The sequence below is a fragment of the Zonotrichia leucophrys genome, chromosome 7 (genome assembly GCF_028769735.1).
Source record: "Zonotrichia leucophrys gambelii isolate GWCS_2022_RI chromosome 7, RI_Zleu_2.0, whole genome shotgun sequence".
NCBI classification, from domain to species: domain Eukaryota; kingdom Metazoa; phylum Chordata; class Aves; order Passeriformes; family Passerellidae; genus Zonotrichia; species Zonotrichia leucophrys.
The window spans coordinates 33,859,993-33,881,119 of record NC_088177.1 but is presented as its reverse complement, the minus strand read 5'-3'; the positions used below and the strand labels follow the sequence as shown (position 1 = coordinate 33,881,119).

The 21,127-nt window shown below is 49.0% G+C and overlaps 1 long non-coding RNA gene across 1 annotated transcript in view; it reads left to right on the top strand.

The window, feature by feature from the left end:
* LOC135450609 (uncharacterized) overlaps positions 1–17,887 on the top strand; it is a 30,128-nt gene extending 12,241 nt beyond the window's left edge. Inside the window, exons 2-3 of the long non-coding RNA XR_010441111.1 lie at positions 10,794–10,993; positions 17,706–17,887. This is a non-coding gene — a long non-coding RNA (uncharacterized LOC135450609). The remainder of the gene's footprint in view (positions 1–10,793; positions 10,994–17,705) is intronic.
* Positions 17,888–21,127: the final 3,240 nt, after the last annotated feature.

Sequence of the window (21,127 nt, the reverse complement as noted above, 5' to 3'; positions counted from 1 at the left end):
GCTTTGCTGCTGTGAGAGAGAATGGCAGAATGGCTTTGCACCTGCAACTATAATGCACAGGCAAAGGGTTCCCCTCCCCGGGCTTCCCAGAGGGATCCTGACTGCAGCAGCCCCTCTGCTCTGTGCTGCACAGGGCCCAGCATGGATTGCAGATCCTGTGGATCTCCCACTACATGTGGAGACCAAGTGACTGCACTCAGACAGAGACCTGGGTGCAAGAGGCACCTAAGCCTGCCCTTCTTTTTTTTTTTTTTTTTTTTTTCTTATGAGGCTATTGATACAGTAGCAAAAATCACATAAATAACTTCATTTATTATGGGAGACATGGTAGAAAATTCAAGCTCCAAGCAAAGAATTGATGGGGAAGGATTCTACTCTGCTCAGAAACAGCATCTGCATTTGTGCTCCTAACTGAAATAACATTACTTGCTGGAATGCTGGCAGCTCAGCTCAGACCCCAGCTCCTCCTTTACTTCTGCATTGCTGTCTGCTGTGATGTTACCATGGGAAAGGCTGCCCAGCTGTTGGTAACAGTCAGAATGTCCTGAAGGATTTTGGAAAACATCTGTGCCTTTTCTTCATTCAAGCTACTCAAATGGCTGTGCAGCACTGGCAGTGAGTGTCACACAGATGTCACTGTGCAGCCAGCCTGGGGCAGTGGTAAATGCACAGACAGAGACGTGTGCATTCAATGTGCTGTGTGCCCATGCTCACCCTGCTGGTGTGCAGCCACCTCCTGGGATTGGGATGGCAGCTGTTAAATGCTGCACAGCAGTGTTAGATAATGTGTGGGAGAGGAGGAGAAGTAAACAGAGCCCTGCTCAAGTTTGTATGAGCCCACAGTGAACAACTGCTGTCAGTCATAGAATATCCTGAGCTGGATGGGAGCCACAAAGATCACCAAGTCCAGGTGACCTAGGTCCTGCTCTGTGATCCTTGCTGAATCTCTTTGAATTTACTGGTGGGTCCTTCCTCTTGGAAGCAGTACCTAATCCCTCTTTCAGCTGGAGCAAGATTGTTTGTCCCTGTCTGACTGTTCTCCTTCAGACTCTGAGGAGAAAAGACACTCTATTACTCAGCCCTCCAAGCCATCCCTTTTCTTCTCCTGAGTGTTTTCAATGCTTGAGTTTCTCTGCATTCACAGGTCTGTCCCACCACCCTACATTTCCAATTAGCTGGTTTTGGTCTGTGTGTGCTCCCTCCCTTTCTGACATTTGCATCTGGGCCAAGAACCAGCCTGACTCAATGTGCCTGATGCAGCTGATCCCTGCCTGTCCCAGGGAAAGCTGAAACTCAGCTGTGTGTGGGGGGAGGAGGCATGCTCAGAGCCCTGCTGGCATGTGGATCTGTGTCCTTTTACCTTTGCAGTCACTCTGAGCTACAAGGTGAATATGTATTTGGGAGCAGAGACCAAATACCTGGGCCAAAACTCTCCTGAAGCTTAAAATACCCTGAGCTGTTTAGGGGAGGTAAAAGAACAATGTTGTCGGTAGTTTGGCCTTAGCAGGAGGCACTGTACGTCTAGTTCTGTTTGTTTGGAAGTGGAAATTGTATTCAGCTTTGCAAGTGCTCATGAAAGTTTGCAATGCTTAATGTGATTTTAGTGAGCTGGAAATTTGGTGATTATGCTGATTAATTGGGGGTGGGGGAGTTGATTCAGGAGTTGGAGGCACCGACTCGTGTGGGCTCCTTCTGTCACTTGATACTGGCTACATACAGTTTTTCTTCACATGGATTTTTCCACAGTTTTTCCTCACGTGGATTTTTCCCAACGAAACACTGAAATCAGTGAAATTTGCTTAGTGTATCAAAAGCAAAGTATATCAAAAGTGAAAATTCTTGGTTTCTCTTTTAGTTTTTCCACATGTAAAACGGTGTGTAGAAAATACTTTGCTAATGCAGTTTAAAATATGCTGATAAAATGAATAATGCATAATCATGACCCGTCTTGCTCTGCAAAGCATATTGAAGCACAAGGAGCTGAGAACACAGCACCTGCTGGGCAGGGGAGGCTGGACAGGCCTACACAGGGCCCTCCATGTCCCTGGGAGGGGTTTTGCTGCCTTCCTCAGGATAAACTGTCACAGATACAATATTGCTGAAAGATCTCTGCTTTTTGAGGAGCTGGGCATGGATGGTGGGACAGGAGGAATATGAGCACTGCTGTGTGTCTGGGAGCAGCCACGGTGAGTGGGTGTGTTAGAGTGCACATGGATGGCTTGGGAAAGGGCTGTTCCTGGGCTCTGGGGCAGAGCAGTCATGGCTCATTGCTGGGCACTTGAGCTCGTTTTAATGTTTCTTGAGAGGAGTGCTCTACACCTACACAGTGTTTGTGACACAGCATCTCCAGCCTTGACCTCCTCCCGCAGCTGGGAGCTCATTCTGTGCTCAGCCTGCAGCCCTCAAAACTTGAGGCTCCTCTTGGGAGGTGACAGAGGGAAATCTTTGTCTGCTTATAGCAAGCTTTCTTATATTTATTTATGTATTTCTTGTCTTATATTTGTAACTCTCTATACTGGGCTTGCTTCCCTCCTTATGTTAGGCTTTCTTTCATTCTATTGTATTACTCAACCATCCCCATCAGGCCTTGCTTTTGCCTAAAGCCTTCCTGGATGTAAACCAGCACACCAGCACCAGCCTAGCCATTATTTAAGTTATACATTAATTCAAAGCTATAGTAGGGCTTCATTATTTGCCTGTAACAGATTACTTATAAATAGTAAAATATTTAGTGGTTTTGGTTTTGTTACTCCAAGAAAGCTCAAATGACTAAGTCAGACTGTATCAACAAACCATGACTGGGGACCAAAAAGAGTTAAAAAATAGTTACAAGGAACTGATTTCACCTTGTATGTGTGGATGTGGACCCATCTTTAATATTGTTTTCAGTGAAGAATTTACATGACAAATTCTGCTTTCTTCAGACTTGTTTGTGCTGATTTCAGGTCAACTAAGCAAACACCCAGGACAAATCCAAATAAAAAACCCTGCCACCTTTTCTGAGATTCAGCCTCATGATTTTGTGGAAAAGAATAAGAATTTTTGCAGCTTCTCACAAGAAAAAGAAAGAAAGGCAGCATAGTGCCACCACTGGGAGTTTGTCACACCTTGAGCCCCCTTGTGAAACTGCAGTTTACCTTTACAAGTCACAGCTCCCATGTAGTAAAGCTATCATATTGTTCCTGTTTCCCAGTTCCTTATTTATAATGTAAACACACATCCTTTTGGGAACCTGACCTTTTCCAGTGTTTGTGCTTGATTATAATTGAACTATTTGCATAGGAGACCAATTTTCATTCCTGCTGTTGTGACGAGTACACTGCGTTTCCATTAAAGGCGTCGGTTTTCTGATTACTAAGGAAACTAGGCAGGTTTACAGACAATAATGTCATAAAACATGCAAAGTTCTTAAAAGTACACCCTATTCTTTCATTTTATGGGCAGACCAGGATGTTGGAGGAGTCCTCCTCCAGTCTCCCAATCCCTGCCTGCTTGTTTACCAAAGTGATCAAAGTTCCCAGGCTCAAAGTTCTTCTCTGCCTCTTGAGGTTGCTGTATGAAGGGTTTTAATGTCTGTTCCCTCAGGCTTCAGCCTTGCAAACTTAACAGGGGCTCAGCAGTTAAGCCCTGGATTTTCTGCATCATCTTGGTTGATTGTAGCAAAATGTTTCTGGGGCATGTGGGTTTGTTCTGGTTTGGCTCAAATGGAAGAAATCCTGGGAAGGCAGGGCTTGAGTCAGCTGTGATGCATGGACTCTTCTAGATCCTGTGCCAGCACAGGCAGTGATCTGTACCAGCTGAGCTGGCCAAAGGGATAAGCTAAATATCAGAGCCGCAGAGCCTCTGGGTCAAGGTTTGGAACACCAAGTAGTTTAGCCTTAAAGGCAGCACATAGGAGAGGTAGTGGTGGCCTGGGATGACCTCCTGTGGCACACAAAAGTAGCATTGCATAGTAATTGAGGCTGGAAGGACCTCAGGAGGTCTCTGGTCCAACTCCCTGCTATAATCAGTGCTGATTTTGGGTAGGTTGCTTGGGGCGCTGTAGGGAAGTGTGCTGGAAGAGCAGGGGCTGGATGCCTACAGCCTGTGGAGGGGGCAAGGCACTGTGAGACACCCCCCTGAGACCCACAGCTTCCCAGGCTGTTCTCCTTCAAGAAACTTAAATCTCTCTCTCTTGGTGAGTGGGAGCTGACCTGGGGTGGGAGGGAATTGCCTGTCCCAGGGCAGATGATACTGGGATGCAGCAGGGCAGAAGTCTCAAGGGATGGGATTTTTAGGACATTGCGCTGCCCTTGCTCTGGACAGAGCTGTCCCTTCTGCCACAGCCCATGGAGGGCTCAGGTGCCTCCACCCACCCTGTGCTGCTGCTCATCCCCACGGTGGGCAGCCAGCACAGAGCCACTGGCGTGCCCTGCCCCGTTCAAGCCTGTTTTGCAGGATGCACTGTCACACGACACCGAGTCATCTGGGGACAGTGTCGCCAGGGCCAGATCTCAGAGGGTGTTGTGCTTTGATCTTCTTTTCCCCCCAAATGCAAGAAACCACAAAGACTTCAACTCCCTCAGAAATTGCCACGAGATGAAAATCCTGTGGAAGAACAATAGCTGCAACATGGTTAGAACACGCTTTTATTTTTGTTCCTACGTGTTCCGTGCGATGTTAGGCTGTGGTTGTGCTCGTGGAGAAAACAGCCAGTTCCCTACTGTTCCTGTGTGCAGAAGCACTCTAGAGATGTGAATGTGAGAAGGAGCCATCGCAATCATATGTTGGCTCACATGTGCCTTGAGCAAAAACCTTCTCCCATTTCTGCTGCCCTGAGCCCATAAATTAGATGATAGTTGGGATGGCCTGGGCCTGGCCTGAAGAACAGCTCCATCCAAGCTTGCCAGCACTTGTGTGCTGTGATAACTCAGGCTGGACCCAGCCCTGTGCTGAGGCTCTTGGGCTGGTGTGAGAGCTCAGCATAGTGTACATGGAAGTGCATTGCAGTTACTGCAGCAGCAGTGAATCCAATCCAACAGCATGCATGCAGCTTATCTTGAAATGGGCTTCTTTAAAAAATGTTTTATGTATGCCCATATCAGATACTGGGGTATCAGCCAGGCCTGCCCCAGAAACTGAGTTTGCCACGCCTGAAAAATCCCACAGGAGAACATAGATGTGATCCATTGAGGGATCAATTGATCAAATCTGGGTCAAATCCACCCACCCTCCACAGATGTTTTATTCTGCTGGTTGATTGTCACTCACACAGTTAAAAATTAAGCTAAGGAAGGCTGTGTGTGAGCTTATTACACTTCAGTTATTGCTTTATTCCCCTATAAAATCTCTCACAACCTGAGGTGCTGCTGTGTTGAGCATGTGGTGGGGGAGATGAATGAATCTGTTGCAAGGTCAGCCTGGCCCTGCTGGCCCTGGCACACTTGCATCATTCATTTTATTTTATTTTATTCTTTCCTGTGAGCCAAACACCATCAAAGAGCACCCCACATCTATAAAACCCAAGTTAATTGTAATCGCTTACTTTGTAAGGAGTTTTATAACCTACCAAAGCAAGTGTCTAAAGAAGCACCTCTGGGAACACCCACTGGGGCCAGCACCAGAGCTCTTTGTTCAGGGGGCTCAGAGCTGGCAAACTCTAACTATGCCCTGGGGGCTGACCCCAGGGATCCCCAAATTGCCTAGGTAAGCTGTGGGTTTGCCTTGTGTTTACAAGCAGACGGACATTTCTGACCTTTGAAAGCTTTTTCAAGAGTTGTCAGGATGGTGGGTGTCCTGGGGGGCTGCCAGGGGGACTGGGGGAACAGGAGCTGGGATGCTCCAGAGTGCATTTGCTGGGCAATGACCTGAGTTCCCTGGAAAATGGTGTCCCCTGAGTGATGCAGGCAAGGCTGCAGATGAAGTCGGTGGTGGCAGTGGGGCCGGGAACTGAATACCACATCCCAACCTCAAAATATCTGTCTTTTCTGCAAAAACCAACCTTCCTGCCTTCCTGCCTTCCTTCCTTCCTGCCTCCCTGCCTCCCTCCGACAAGGACGGAACCCCTCCCAAGGCCGCAGGGAGCAGACACTGACACTCCCATCTCCCGCAGCCATTCCCCATCTCCGCAGCCCCGCCGTGTCCCGGAGCGCTCGGCTCGCACGGGCGGTGCCGCAGCTCCCTCTGCTGTCCCGGAGCGCGGCTGCGGGGCCTTCCCTGCCCGCCGCTGGATCAGCCTGGGGTTCGCCCGCTCACCGCAAGGGGCTTAAGGAACTGTGAGTGAAGAGTCTGTTCTGCAGCAGGCAGGAAAGTTTTAGGTCTGATTCAGCTGGAAGGGAAAGGCCAAGTGTTGCTCCCAACTCGCCAAGGTCGTTCCCGGCCCCAGGACAGCTTTTGGTGTGACCAGCGCTTTGTGGCTCTGAGCAGGCTGGAAGGGGTAAGGGTGTCCAGGGCATTCTCAGAACCTGCAGGTGGCTGACTACTGCCCTGAGAATTTTCTGTCTGGTCCATCCTGGTTGGGAAGCCCACCCTGACCCTTTTATTTAATCTTTTTTTTTTTTCACGTATAGCCTCAAAAGGGGGACAGCTGGTGGCAGGGACTGGTGTAAAGACTGGAACCAGACCTTCTTCTCCCCCCCATTTGCAATCTTGTAGTTTTTAGTCAAATAAACAAATCCCATGGTTTTCAGGGTGATGGGAGTGATAATTTGGGAATAATGTGAGATTGTTGTCCTCTGAGAAAAGGCCAAAAGTCTTTGTAGCCATGAAATGGAAAATGTTCATGGATTTATTTTTTCTTTAATTTCATTTTTTACAAGCCCTTCTCCCACCAGATTTTCAGATCACTTCCCTGTTAAATAGTGGGAAAACATCAGAAGTCTGTTTAATTCCCAATCTTTATTATTTATAACTTGGAAAGAGAATATTGAAAAGATTACAAACATACATTTTAAAATTACCTCTCTCCATGCTCTGATCCTGATTTTCGAGTTGTTATAACTTCTTAAAATATATAGAGCTGTCCATGCATCTTTTTTGATGCTGAGTAATTTCCTCAGTGCTAAAAACCCTTTAGACACCTGAGCTCTCTCTGTCTCTGTTTCCTATTACCGAAATGGGGCTAACACCCCCTAATCTTGAGAGAATTTTATCAGTATGGAAAGACCCCCAAAAACTATGAGGAGCTGTTCAGTTGCCACAGCGAGGGCAGTCCCTTTTGCAAGCAGCTGAAGATCAGTGTGCTGAACAGCTCTCACAAATGTCTTTGGACAACAAACGGAAATTTCTGTGCCTTTTTTTGTTGAGAGCAACCTGAGCACAAGATATTCATACCAGACTGTAGCCTGCCACTCCCCTAGGCAATGTTTCTGCTTTTCCCTCTACTTTAAAAGCTTCCCTCCCTCTGCAACTGTATTTTTATCTCAGCTGCTCCAGATGTGGAGGGTAACATCTGCACACTGCTCCTCTACTCTCCCTGCAGGCTCTGACTGGAGAGCATCCCCAGCAGCTCTGGGGCTGGAAGGTGACCTGAATATAAAGGCTCTGGCCTCTGCTGAGAGGCCAAGGACAAAACCCTAAAATCTTTCCAGCTCCTAAAGCCTCTGTCAATTCTGCCAGAGGTTAAGCCAAGCACTAATCCTGTAGGAGCTTTGAAGGTTTTAAGAAAACCCCAGACACAAAGCTGCTCAGAAACTTGAGGAACGTGAGAGTTGTCTTTTGGGCAGCTGGACTCTGAGGAGCAGCACTGCACTCGAGCCTGTTGAGTGTTTGGACTTGGCTTCACCACTCAAACGCTGAACAAATGCCAAAACTGTTTGACCAGAGAGTCAGGGAGAGGAAAGGCTGTTAGAGCTCTCTCCTGCACACAAATTTAATGGCCACGCTTTTTTCTGTCCCACCCTCAGATTCATCAGAGCAATTAGCTGGCTGGTTTCTTGTATGGCCAAACAGCAGGGCTTGTCTCCTGAGTAACTCTGGGCTAAGCCCCACCAACATGGAAGAAATCCAGAAAGTCTCTCTATAGTTCTGTCACCTTTTGAGGACCTTGAGATGTGATGTTGCTTTCTTTTTCTTGGTGTAAAGTTAGTTGTCTTTTGGATAATAACACCAGCTGATACTGGAAAAGTTGTTTTTGTTGTTGCTCCAAACTTCCTGTTAATTTTTTTTAAGTGTGGAAATCAGGCTGAAAGTTTGACATGTTCCTCAAGGCTGTGTATCTGTGGGAATGACACTGGGCAGCCCCTTGGAGCCGCTCGACGTGACCCTGCTCTCTGGCCTTGCACCCCCAGCAAGTCCTCAGTGCTTTGTGTCAAGAAATGATTTGAATTATGAAGTGAAACCTAGGCAGAAATCTGTTCAAAGGCAGCCTTTCCTCCAGCAAATGTCTCCAAAGGCCATGGGAAGGAGCTGATTTTAGTAGCTGGCAAACAGGAACATATGTCCTGACATGTGAGGTGGGATGTCAGGATGGTGTTGGGACGGGGTGCAGCTACTGAATGTGCTGTAGCACAAACCCCTCTGGCCTTGCTGCTGGTTTACCCGGTGTGGTGAGACACAGGGGAGCTGAGCTCCATGTTTTGTTAGGAATGGGCAGTTTTTAACTGCTGCTGGAGGCTCTGCCCAGTACAACCCACATGGAGGTGACCGTCCTTGTTGTGGATCAGGTGCCAGATGGACATCCCGGGAGATGCCCATGAGATCCACAAGGCTGCTGTGCCCATGAAGGTTTCCCCCTCTGCCCATCACTGCTGGGCAGGGCAGGATCACACACTAGTGATAAAAGTTAACTTTCTAAGGGGAGTGCCAGCATGAAGGTACAAGCTGTTCACCTCCTAAGTGGAGATTCATCCTGATGGCTCAGAGCATCAGGCAGACGTGCGCAACCACATCAGGGACCAAGCAAGTCAGGGACCTCTGAAACTATGTCTCTGCAGTACTGTGATAAAGATCTAAGGCAGCATTTAAATTATTTTTTTTTATGAGAACTTGCCTTCTCATCAGCTGAAGGATTTTCTGGGTCACCATGGCCTCTGTGCATGGCTCACACCACAATGCCCTCAGTCACAGCAGCGCAGGTGTGCTGGGCCCAGGGACAGCAGGGCATGGTGGGGGATGCAGGGTGGCATCTCTGGGACCTGCTGCCTGAAACTGGGTCACCTCCTGTGACAGCAGAAATGACTCTCAGCACAGATGGCAGGTGGGACCCAGGAGTGACCTTGCCTTGTGGTCATTTTCTCATGCAGAGGCTGAGCTGGTGCAGTGCAGGCAGTTGTTGGTGACACCTGCAGCAGGTGCTGAGCTCACTGTGGCCACCTTGTTTCTACAACCTGGGGATATCTGGAAAGCCAATTTTGCCTTGTGGCATAGTGCCTCCCCCTCCAGAGCAAGGAGGTGTCCTGCCACAGCTCATCCCAGAAAATGTGACGGGTCCCTTTCCCTTCTCTCTTCTCTCTTTTCCTTTCGTGCAGCCTGCTCTTGGGAAGGGCATCCCTTAGGAAATAATGGGTAGACACAGTCTGCTCCACCTCTCAGGCATCAACTTCAGATCAGCACCTCAAAGCAAAGAAAAGCAAACCATCACTTATTGCACAGAGACAGCTGGAAATGCTGCAAGATCCTTTTAAAACTCACCAATTTTACTCTTGTCTGGTTATTGCTGGGAAGAGCTCAGATAGTACAAATAATGTAGGTGCTTATCTCATCCAGCCTTAGTGGGCTATTTAAAATGCCTTAACTGAGCTCAAAAGTGGTGCTGTTTTCTCTCCCTTGAAAATATATTTAAAAGACATTACATTTGTTTGAGAACTTTGCTGATTGACTCTAGGTAAAAATAAGCACCGTCTTGTATTGCATTGTTATGTCACATAAGCACCTTGCATAATTACCTTAGCCCCAACATAATTTTAATTATGTTAGAATTAGTGCAAAGAATTTTATCTGAGGCTCATGTAAATATTTTGTGCTCTCAACACTTTGATGTACCTAGAAAGAGATTAATGTTTGCTTTGATAATTAGTCTGTTGCATGTGGCCAAAAATTCATTACAAACACAGTTAATTAAGTTGTCAACAAACCTTTGGTCTCCGGCTGGTGAGAATAATTCAATAATTTTGTTCAGCTTGACAGGGGATTTTCTTTTTTATTGCTATCAACCCCAGCTGTCCTTGGGGGCCCATGGCACAGCAGCATTTCCTGAGAGGTCATGCAGAACTGGACAGGACACAGCGCACGTGGTGCTGCCCCGAGGCTGTAACACAAGGAAAGAAAATGAACCCAAGCAAGAACTTCCTTGCTGTGCAGTGACCAAGCACTGGAAAAGGCTGCACAGAGAGATTGTGGAGTCTCCCTCACTGGAGATACTCCAGAACTGTCTGGACAAGACTCTATGCCGTGTGGCTCTGGGGTGGCGTTGCTTGAGCAGGGTGGTTGGACCAGGTGACCCACTGTGGTCCTGTCCAGCCTCACCTGCTCTGTGATTCTGGGGGTGCCACTCCACGGGTGGCACTGAGGTGAACATGGGCTCTAGTTCTGAGCTAGAACTCAAGAAAGGGGGAAGCAAGAGACACTGATGTGTCCCCCCACTGATGTTTATCCCCTTCTGCTGAGGGATGAGGAGCCCCAGTCCTGCTGCTTGGAGCTCATAAGAGATGGTGTAGAGAGCCTGCCTTGTGTCTGAGGGATGGCCTGAAGCTTGCCTACTGCCTGTTAATATTGTGGGTCCAGAGAGGGGCCAAATGCCACCATGTGCTCTAGTAACACAGCTCATGCCATAAGAAATCAAGGTGTTTTCCTCAAACAGCCTTTCTCTGTTGCAGGAACTCTTCAGGAGGACTGTAGCCTGGCAGGATGTCTGTACCCCTGCAGCCCCTGCCCAGTGCTGTGACCATGCTACAGTGGGAGCACAGACCTCTCTGGTGCCAAGGATCTCTTTGCACCATGCTCACACTTCGAGCTGGTGTGGCATCCCCCATCCTTTTTGTCTGAGAGCTGCAGCTGCCACTGGACTTGGACTCAGGTAGGTCCAGAGTAGAGAGCCCCAGGAGGAATGAGGGTTTGGGGCATCACTCAAGGACCAAACATCCAGTACCTCCAAGTGACTCATTTCCATTTCAAAGAGCCCATTTGTTTTATCTGGCAATTAGCTTGCATCCTCTGTAGAAAATGACTCCATAAATACCACTGAGCTCCCAGCCAATCTCCGCTTTTAAATATATTTTAAGTGCATGATTAATACACTTTCCCAGCCCCTGTCTGGGACTGTGCAGGGAGGTCAGGGAGCAGGTAAATGAAAGAAAATGGCTTCACTCGGCATTGACTGGGCTATTAATCACTGCCCATTTTCTATAAATCATGGCAGATGGCAGGAGCAGGCAGGCACTCGTGGGAAATGACACTGTGTGCATGACGGGAATCGCGGATCGCAGCGGACACTGGCAGGGGAAGGGGCTGCTCCTCACCCTGCTGTCCCCAGGGGAGGGAGGCCATGGCACTGCACCTGTGACTCACCTCCACGGGGCAGCTCTGCCCTGTAAGAATGGGTGAAAAGGTTTGCAGGAACCCTGGAAAATTCAGGGTACCACAGCTGGGATGGATGGCTCTGTCTGGGGATGGCTCTGCTTCTCATCAGGCACGGGGCAGCAGAGGGGAGGATTTGCTGCATGTGGGCAGTGAGCATTGAGGAGGATGAGTGCTGAGCATCAGCAGCTTCTAACCACCGTGGTCAGGGATACTTCTAATCAGAGCAACAATTAAAGATTTTGCTCCTGACACTGAATGCTCATGATTGCTTTGCCTCAGAGCAGTTGCAGGCAGGAAATGTGAGGGAAGAAGTTAGACTGATAAAGTGAGGGGGACAGATACATCCTAAAATGAGCTTGCATTTGGCAGCAGCATTCATCTAGGCATTTTCTGTGCTGTAGTCTTGGAGGGATTCCCTTTTCATGCCTGGGAAATGCAGGCTCTTCCCTCCTGGAGTGATTGACCTTCTAATACTGCCTGGCAGTGCTGTGGGAGTTGTGCTTCCCTATATCTCTAGTGCATCTATGGGTGATGGAAAGCAGCAACTTTTTTTAGGAAAACAGACAAAACTATATGTATAGATGAATGAAAAGAGTATTTTAAATGGAGGCAGTATGAAAGAGAAGAAAAATACAAATTATGGGCTCTCTTCTCCTGTAAATTGCCAGTCCCAGTGAAACCAGCTGAAATAATCCTCCGCTGCACTTGGTATTTCTTCCACAGGGAATGGGATTTTTCCTGTCACCTCTCTTTTCTACAGAGGGATGTGTTTTTCCCTCCTTTGCTGCAAGGAGAGCTTATGTTGAGCTAATCAGTTTTGCTTTCCCATAGCCTTGCATTGCCCTGCTTTCCCCTGCAGCTGGGCACCCTTGATGCTGCTTGGCAAGGAGAGCAGCATCCCTGCCCACAGCCCCTCCTGCACAGCTCTCACCTCCAGCCCTGCTACACAACAGCAGCAGCTCCTGTTCTGCTGGCAAAATAGCTGGAAGAGCAAACTAGGCTGGCTGCCAGGGACTCCCAGTTATCACCACCAGCAGGGTGAAAATGGTCCAGAGTAAGGAAAACCAGGATCATCTGCTCCAGGCCAGAGTCTGTCCTGTCAGCAGGGAAAAGAATGGACAAGGGTGGGGGCATGGACAGAGTAAGTGGATTTAAGGCTTGTGAAGGGCAGCTTCTGTCCATCCCTGTGAAGGTTAACATTCTCCATCCCTGTGGAGAATGGCTCCCTGAGGGATGTGGTGGGTGCTTGAGCGTGCTGAAGTGAGTGTGTGCTGCTGGGCATGAGAGTCACAGGGACCTGCAGGGTGGTGGATGCAGAAAGTGAGCAGCAAAGCAGTCTTGGGAACATGTGACCAGCAAAGGAAGAAACAGCCTCAAAAAGCCTGAAGGACCCATAAAGGCAGTGAGTGGGAGATGTGAAGCAGAAGACATGTGAGATCAGGAAAGGAGAGATTAATATGCCACAGCCAAGAAAGCTTCACATTATGAAGCGCAGGCGGGCTGATGGAGAGGATGGCATGGGGACTTCAAACAGCAGCTGGGTGGCCTTGGTGCCTGCTGAAGTCATCTTCCCCAGCCCAGGAGCTGCCTGGGGATGTTGTGTGCCTCCTGCTGCTCCACCAGCACAGGGAGGAGGAGGAGGGCTGGTCGCCTCCACAGGCAGCTGTGTGCAGATGTTTTCCACTGAGGGAAGAGCGTGAGGGCATCCTTTGAAAGGAAAGGGAAAAATCATAGCAGAAGCTGGAGAAAAATTGTTGCTGAAGGAAACCTTGCTCTCAGGCTGTCCGAAGCAATGTAGAGTGAAACCCCATTTTTTTGGCACCGAGGTTGTTCCTTCCACCCAATGCTATTTGAACCGGATGTTTCTCACCCCAAACAAGCCGTGTTTGGCTGCGCTGGGCTCCTCAGCTGCTCCACATCCCCACTGCCCTGCCTGTGCCTGGGCTGGGAGATCTGCAAGGAGAACCCGGGGGAGGGCTGGGTCCCCCACCCCTTCCTAATCCCCTCCCCAGCTCCCCCACAGGCCTCACGGGAGCCTAATATTTGTGCATGTGTGTTTTAACACGGCATATGGTCTTCATTACACACAGACTTCTCGCTTCCATAATTATACCATGATGGGAGTTCCTGTCAAAGCCATAAAGCAAATTCTCTTCCCCCCGCCGTGTCCCTCCGCCCCCATGAGCCCTCCCCATAAAACTCACAGGGGTCTCCAGTTTGCCAGGAGAACCCTCCCTCGCTGGTGGAATTAACCCTTTGCCTCCCCCCATCCGGCAGCTGCTGGAAGAAAGCTGAGCTTTCCCTATGGCCGCTGGCTCACCAGGAAAGGGGAGGGTGGTGTCCAGATTTTGGCTGTGTGAGAAGGAGCAGGGAGAGGCAGCAGTGCCTAAGCCATGCTGGGGAGCTGGGGAGGCAAGCAGCAGCCTGAGGCAGTGCCCTGTTGCTGCTCTCAGCATCCTTGGGCGTGCCACCCCCACGCACTGCCGAGGCACAGGCTCCTCTGGGTAGCGCGTGGCAGCTGTAGAACAGCACCAGCCACAGCTCAGGACAGGAAATGAGCACAGGCTGCATCTGCAGGGGAACTGCAGTGCACAGGCTGCAATTACCTGCGCTGGAGTTTGGCCAGAGCCTGCTCCTGCAGCAGCGCCACGGGGCCAGAGGCTGGGGCTCAGGGGCTGTGGAGTCAAACACAGCTCTGGAGGCTGCTTGGGGCCTGGTGGGTCATGCCCAAACCTTGTCTGGGGTGGATGGAGGCAGGAAAATATGGAGAATTTATGTACAAGGGGGAAATTCAGCTTTATTTGTATGCTGCATTTTATGTGTGTGCTGCTTTGAGAGGCATTGGGATGATGCGAATTTAAGTGCCCTTTTTCTTGCCCAGTCTGTAATTGCACTAGAAAGAGGGAGTACTGGAGGGGACAACTTCTCCCAACAAGTTTTTCTGGCCCCTAAACCAGGGTGCTGCTGAGAGTCAGGAAAGAAACCATTTCTGGGGCTGCCCTGGCCTTTGGGGTCACTGGGATATCCCCAGTGGGAATGGGCTGCAAAGGGCTTGCTCAGCATCACACCAGAGATCCCACTTTGCTCTGTGCTCATCCTGACAGGAAAAATTCTGTTTCCCACTAGGTGGTAGAGAAGAGCTTGGCTGAAAATCCTCCAGCTTCTCACAGCTGAGCCAGAAAAGGGGGGTTATATAAAGTTGAAGACTTCTGTTTTAGCCAAGAATCCAGCAGGCCCAAATGCAGGAGGGGTGTCACTGCAGAGGGCTGGGGACAGGTGAGGGGTGGCTGAGCAGGGCACAGGTGCCACCCAACCAACACTGGGTCCTGTTCATCACCGGCCACTGTGTGCCAGGCACTGGTGGCACACATTTTTTTCATGTCTGTGGATATCTTATGACCCTTTACTGATTGGTTTTGGGGAATATGGTTTGAAATGGGTTCTATCTAACAAAAGAAAGAGGGGAGCAGGGGAATCATTCATGCTGATTTCATCTAGCACTTGCAGATCCAGCATCACCCCAGGCTGTCACAGGGCTGGTGAGCTTTGCCCACAGGCCTGCACTGCCTGCATAGCAGTGACAGAACCTTTGGTGCTTTCCACTGATGTTAACTCCCTGTGTCTCCCTGATTTTCCTTCCCACAAGTCAAAGACATTTTCATTGGCAGTGGTTTTAACTAGACACAGGAATTATTCCATGGCAGGATTCATGCCCAGCCTGGACAGAGGGACAAGAAGGTGGCAGGAGGAGCCCTGACCCCTCAAGAAGGTGGTTTTCTATTGAGATCTCCAGTCCCCACAGAGACAGCCCAGGGCTGGGATTCACAGACGCCCCACAGGACTGCCTGAGCTCCTCTTGCACACCCTGAAAGATCAGAGGAGTGGCAGAGCTTCAAGAAGTCACACCTGAAGGCAGGACCACAAACACGTGGCTCTTGCTAGGCAGGTGTTTGTTCATCTGACCAGTGCTTGAATGGCTCTAATGAGGTAATTCTGCAGCCTACCCCCAGTCTGCACTACCCTCATCCTTACAGAGATTTTCTTGCTGTCTAACTTTAATCTCTTCTTTTGCCACACTTGATGCCCCTGACTTCTTTTGCAATACACCCTGGGCAGGAAAAGTGTTTTTTCCTTTTGACTATAGTTTATTGTATATCTGAAGCCCAATTCCACACCAGTATTTCCTGATCTTACGTTGACCCCTTGCACAAAACTCCTGTGTGCTCTTGCCCATTATCCAAATCTTCCTTGGGGTTTGGGCCCAGCAGATCCATGCAAAGTGATGAAACAATCACAGATCAGCACCCAGGACACTTGACTCCTGCTAGACCAAAGACTGGCTTGAATGTTCAGTACCTGCTTGTTTTAGTATGTGCTTTCCAGGCATCTTTGTGGGAGCTGGACCCCCAGTGAGGGGTTGAAGCAGGGAGTGAGGCAGCAGCCTCAGCATTCCATGCTCTTCCCTGACTCTGGAGTATCACATTTCACTTTAGGAATTTTTTGCACTATCTAAAATATTAATTTAAAGGATGAAGGGTGACAGGTGCTGTGGGCTGGGGGTGTGTCAGGATCCCATCACTCAAACATCCTGCCTGGATCTATATTTGCCCACCTTGGTGATTCAGAGGAGGGTGGAAGTGCTGGCTATGTTTCTTTGAGTTATCTGAAGTCTGGATGGACGAGCTGCATGTGATGGCATGAAGGCAGGGACTCTGTCTTAGCTCTTCTGGACAAACTGGATGAGTGGGAGCTGTGCAGCCCAGCAGTTGGGGCTGGGCTCATCCTGGAGTGCTTGTGATCCCAGCACTGCACAACACTGGCTCATTCTCTTTTTCTGAGCACACCAGGCTTGATTGGGATGGGGTACAATGAAAGGTCTGACCCAGCTGAAAGGACCAGCAATGCCTTTCAATCTGAAGGTACCTGCAGTAACTCTGAGAGGTTTCTGCAGCCCTGAGGTGGTTGTTTTCATGACATGAGGATTCAGAGTCCTCAGTGTCCTGTGCTGAGTTGTCTGGGATAAGTGCTTAAACAGAAATAGCTCACTTTTCTTCAAATAGGCTCATGATAATGGTAAACATTTCCTAATAGAGCCTGAGACATGGTGGACCTGAATTTCAGGAATTTTAGGTGCTTTTTTTGTCAGTCAAAGGAGGCTCAAACATAGAGTGTTAACTTGCCTGGAGAGAAATGTCTTCTTTCAGCAGTGTGCATCTCATGGGTGCAGAAGGCAAATAAAGATGCAGCATGGTGCTGCAGCTTGAACTGCAGGGCATTCAGCTCCCAGCTGGCTCCACACTTCTGGAATAGTGGCGCTGCCTCGTGTGAAAAGGAGAGGTCCTGGAAGCCTCACTGTCCTGTGCTAAAGCACAAAACCACAGTCCCCATGTGGTGTGACCCTGGGCAGTGCGTGCTGTGCCAAAACACACTGTCAGAGTGAGAGTTCCTGCAGGACAGGCAGGGATACAAGGCTTCAGGTCTGAGGATGATCAAGGGGAAGGAGGGAGGGTTGTGTGCTCAGGGAGTGGGGTCACAGGACAAAGGGGTCTCTAAGCAGGAGCTTTGTGCCAGGAGGTGCCTGCTGGGTTGGGGGGTTCAGTCTGAGCTGCCCTGGAGCCACAACAGAGCAAGGCACAGGAGGGACACACCTGACACCTGGTGCCTGAGCCCTTTCAGACTGTGGCTCCAACCTTTGCCTTTGGGTCCAAGAGCAGGGAAGTCTGAAACCACCAGACTGTCCACAGGGAGAACTCTGAGTGGTTCTGGGTGGTAGAGGCTCCTTGGGGAATTCAGTGAGTTTTGCTTCTTCTTGAGCGCAGTTTTCACAATAGTTTCCAAACCTCCTGTTCCTGAGAGCATTCCTAGATACCCACACACTGTGCAGTCCCCTCTGGAGCACAGAGAGAGCTGCATTTGTTCTGCTTTAATTTGAACCTTCAAACCTCCCTTGGACAGTAACAGCACAGAATAAACAAGCCTTGTGTTGAAATATACTCCTCCTCAGTGCTGCTCTGACCTAACTTGCTTTTCCTATGGACAATCTTGACACTCTTTGTTCTTTAATGCATTAATCTTCACAAGATCCCAGGGAAGCTGGGAAATGCTGCTGCTTCTCTCTCCCTCTTGTTTATATGAATGGGGAACTGAGATCCTCAGTATCCCACAATCCACTAAATGCTGTTGAAAGTGCTTATTTTTTACCTTTTCAGAAAACCCAGAGGCCAGCAGAGTGGGGTATGTCTGCTATGGAGGTGGATTGTACCAGAACTGACTGGATTGAAGATCTTGTGTTGACCTGAGGGGTTTTTTCCTGCAAAGGAAGGTCTGAGGCTCCCACTGGACCTTGCTCACCTCCAGCACAGAGCAAAGCTGGTGTCCCCTGGATGGAAATCAGCAGGTGGGTGATTTGGTGGCGTCCCTCTGCTCCTGGTGTATCTCCAGCTGCTTTGAGGTTCCTGCTGCAGGGCCTTGAAGCAGACAGGCTGCCCCTGTCTGCTTGGTCCAGAGGGACCTCTTGTCTCCCTGGTAATGATTGGAGTAAGGAGCTTTCCAGACAGTTGTGATGTCAAGTGTCCATGCTGGTGGGAAGGGGGTGAGAGGGGACCCCTATCACTGTGAGTGTGACCCCCTATCACTGTGAATGTGACCCCCTATCACTGTGACCCCCTATCTCTGTGAGTGCTACCAGACCCCCCAAAAGGCTGAGAGCTTGGAAAGCATCCACACACACAGTCAATCACTTTCCTGAGCTATCTGTGCTTCATGAGCCTCCAGCTCATGAATCTTGGAAGGAAAGACCTTCTCAGGAGATTTGTGGTGCATCCAGCCCCAGCTAGAAATACCACAAGAAAAGCCTCTCTTGGGGAGATCCCAGTTCTGAGCAGGAAATGCAGAGCGATGTGAGAGTGAGAAGAAATCCAGATGTGGCCACTATCTGCTTTATTTTACTCTGGGAAACCGAGTTCTCTTTTGTGGGATATAGTTTTGTCAAGCATGGTTCTCAGGCATATCCAGCCCTTGTGTTTGCCAGTTGTAACTGAGTCAGAGGCACATTTCAAAGCTCAGAGTGTGCGTGTCTGTGTGTCCGCGTGCCTGTGTGTGGAGACAGCCTCCAGCAGATCACTTTCTGTTGTTTTTCTGCTCACAGACTGAGCAGAGCTACTCACTCCCACATACAGACAGAGCTCTGGCTCACACAGCTGCCTGGGGAGCAGCACTGGCTTTTCTCCTCTTGGGCTAGGGTTGCATTTTTGAATTACTTTACCAAGAAGTGTTTAAAAGTATTTGAGTTTTTCAAAGTGAAGCAGTTTCTCTGCTACCAAGCTGTTGTTTCCTTGTGCAGCTCAGAAGTTTTCTTTGCAGTGTTATCTTGTTTGCAGTCCCAGCCCAGCCTGGGAAACATGCACAGCTCAATGCTGAGGAAAGGAACTCTTTCCTTTTGAAAGGGACTGCTTGGTGTGAGCGACAGCCACACAGGAGTGGGAGATATTTGCTGGATTTTGGAGGTGAGCTCAGGCTCTGGAGGGGTATTTGGAGGGGAGGAAAATATCCTGGATTTGCCAGGTAAATGCAGGCCTGAAGACAGGTTTGGAAAGCATTTTATGGCCTTGTGTGACGTGGGTGCTTGCAGTGCTCCTGTGTGAGCTTTGCTCTCCTTGGTCTGTGGGGTCACTGTGGTGTTCAAGCTTTTGTAGTGCCAGGGAGCAGGAGAACATTATACACATATCCACGAGCAGCCAAATCTTTATTAAACCTAGAAAAGATCATTAATCTCACCCAAATATTTGCTATTTCCAAAGTTTAGGTAGGGGGTAGATACCCTCAGGTGTTTGGCAGCTAACACTTATTATTAAAATGAATAACAGGAGCAGCAGAGTGGAACTGCTGGTCATAATTCCCCTGCCCCTCCCACACTTTTTTGAGTGCATCCAGTTGGCCCCAAACCAGTCCTATTCCCCAGCAGAAACTTTCCAGCATTTATTCATCACACACAGAGTTGACAAGTGCCTCCAATTCTCCAGTTACCAATGCACTAATGAACATCTGCTAGTCTTTCTTGCAAGTTCAAGGACTTGGGCAGGGAGTAGACTGGGGACTGAATTTCTCTCTGTGTCTGAATAAGGTTAAAAGTGGATTTTACATGAGGGCAGAGCCTTACTCTGGGGTTCCTCATACTTCTCAATTAATGGCTTCCAAAGTTCAAACTCTTTGGTTAACAGCTGCTTCTGAGAAATGGGGCTTTGAGGGAAGGAGTGAATGTGTCTTGAACTATCAGAAAAACAAGAAGTAGAGATAATTTTTAGCTTGTGAATAAGTTAAACTATTCCAAGTAATCTTTGCTGTTGCTAGTCCTGGAGAGTTTGAAAACTTTTGGCAACCATGCAAGATCTTGCTTTGCTGCCTCTTGCTAGTTGGAATGTAAAAATTGCCCAACAATATATGCAGCCAAACCAACAATCATCAGGTCCCACAATGAGTATCTCTGACAGACAGCTAATTACTTCCCCAAAACCTGTGAATATTTGCTCTGGAGAGCTAGCAAATAGCAAGATCTGTCCTGTACAACAAAAACTGCTCTAGAGCTTCTGCACTGTCACTCTAGTCCTGTCACTGTTTTACTGCTGGATGTTACATACAGGAAGAAAATTCAGCTTTGACTTAACCCCTTGGATTAACAGCAGGTACAAAGTGTGGTAGCATTTAACTCAATCTTCTAGAAAGTCATTTGTTTGTGTTTAATGATTTCTGTCTTCCTTACACCAGCCTTTTAGCTCTCATTCTTTGCCTTGTCACCCATTTCCACCCAGCTTGCTGTTTTGCAGTGTGGAACTGGGATGTGGAAATGGCTGGAGCAGGGAACCCAGCTCCAAGGAGAGCGTGCTGCCTGGTGGGTATTGCCCAGCCATGCAAGGAAGCCTAAGAGCTCTGAAAAATAAGAAAGGTACGTGTGAAAGCTGATGCATTTAACCACTGGGGCATCTCCTTTAGGAGGTCACTGTCAGCACTTTTCTTGGAGGCTGGAGCTGTCTGTAGGTGCTGGTTACAGGTGTCTGTGCAGGGCAGTGCTGTCGCTGTGAGCCGCTGTGCAGCACACAAATCATTGCTGATGAAAATTAAATACCCAAAAAAGAAATTCCACTACCAATGGAGTGAGCAAATCATGCACAAATGACTAATAAATAGCACTGCAATCTCTCCTTAAGCTGTGATTTATCTGTCTGGAGACTTATTAAAGAAATGTTCCTGCTGTTTGCACAGTTTTTATGATGGGGCTGCTTTTTGACCCTCTCGAGTGTCAAAGCCTCTTTCTGTGCTCCGGCAGTCCCAGCAGAAGCCCCCAGGCGTCCCCTCCACCCTGCAGAGCCTGTGACTGAGTGTCCCTACCCCCTGATGCCCTGCTCTCTCCCAGCCTCACTCAGCTGCTCCGTGCTGCAGTGAAATGCCCTTCTTGTGCTCTGTGCAATGAAGGAGCTTTCTGTGCTTTGTCATCTCCTGATCAAGCACAGGACTCAAGGGAATGCAGGAAGGTGAGTCAGGGAAGGTTTAGGTTGGATATCAGGAAAAGGTTCTTTGCCCAGAGGGTGTTTGGGTGCTGGAACAGGCTCCCCAGGGAAGTTGCCACAGCACCAAG